This window comes from Crocodylus porosus, unplaced genomic scaffold, assembly GCF_001723895.1.
Source record: "Crocodylus porosus isolate Cpor-Errol unplaced genomic scaffold, CroPor_comp1, whole genome shotgun sequence".
NCBI classification, from domain to species: domain Eukaryota; kingdom Metazoa; phylum Chordata; order Crocodylia; family Crocodylidae; genus Crocodylus; species Crocodylus porosus.
This window is the reverse complement of record NW_017728906.1, coordinates 197,114,785-197,115,914: the sequence shown is the minus strand read 5'-3', so window position 1 is coordinate 197,115,914 and position 1,130 is coordinate 197,114,785. Positions and strand designations below refer to the sequence as shown.

Genomic DNA, 1,130 nt, shown 5'->3' with positions numbered 1-1,130 from the left:
GGTAAATGTGCAGAGGTGTCCGTGGTGTCAGATGTCCGGGAGGTCACAGTTTGCCAGAACTGTCTCTATTAAGTCCATGAGTTTCTGTACCTACTACCTAGGAGGCTGATGAAGTGCAGTTCATAGGCCCAGCTCTGAAAAGTGGTTTGCATTGTAATTTGTTCCCTCTCAGGATCAGGTCTGAGAGACTGGAGGCAGAGTGTTTTTTTTTGTGAGGAATGTGCCCCCACAGGTAGTTAGGTTTGGTTGTCTTTGATAGATTCTGGTGTGCAGTTTGTGGGGGTACTGGAGATAGTTGGCAGGTTTTGTGTTTTGAGCTGTAGGAAGTTGGCTTCAGTTCTGGTGATGAGGTTAGATGCTTGTTTGAATGTACAAAACACAACTGGCTTTGCCACCAAAGCTGCGCAGGGAGGGGAAGGGCAGGGCAACTGCATCCCATGCACTGGTCTCAGTGGGTCGGGGTGAGCCAGGGGTAGGATTTTGCTTGTCCTAGCATCAGGCCTGGCAGATGTTTCTGGAGCTCCCTCAGGTCAGGCAGGGTCTGCAAGGGGAAGGCTTCTGCATCCTGGATGAGTCGGGGCAGCGTTGTGTTCTCAGGGCCTGGCCCTGCAAACCCCTGGGTCATGCGAGTCCCGCTGCAGCCGCAGTGCTAGGGTGGCTGGGGGTGGGCAAAATACCCCTCTTGGACCAGCAGGGCTGCGTCCCCCCAAAATGCCCTGGGCTGGACCCTGCGGGGAGGGGCTGAGGTATTCTCTACAGCATGGAAAAGTCTCAGGGACATCTGCCCTGAGTGTCCAGTTCCCCTCTCGTTACCCCTGTCCGTGCATGGCTCTGTCCACCCCAGAGGCAGCCGGAGGTGGAGAGGCAGCTGGTGATGTCCGAGTGCGAGCGGCTGCGCCAGCTCCTGGCTGAACATGAGCGGGTCCTGCTGCCCAGCTGGCAGAGCTGGACACGGATATTGTGAGGAGGAGGAGGGAGGAAAACGCCACCTGCCTGTGGGAGGAGACTGCCTGCCTGAGCACCCTGATCACGGAGCTGGAGGGGAAGTGTCAGCAGCCAGTGCCTGAGCTCCTACAGCTGAGATGGGGTCAGACGTGCCCTAGTGCCCGACCCAGAGAGGTGATGACCCC

The 1,130-nt window shown here is 57.3% G+C and overlaps 1 long non-coding RNA gene across 1 annotated transcript in view; it reads right to left on the bottom strand.

Moving 5' to 3' along the window:
- The window catches only part of LOC109306834, a 10,659-nt gene extending 9,734 nt beyond the window's left edge, over window positions 1-925 (bottom strand). The window contains exon 1 of the long non-coding RNA XR_002100124.1: window positions 840-925. This is a non-coding gene — a long non-coding RNA (uncharacterized LOC109306834). The remainder of the gene's footprint in view (window positions 1-839) is intronic.
- Window positions 926-1,130: the final 205 nt, after the last annotated feature.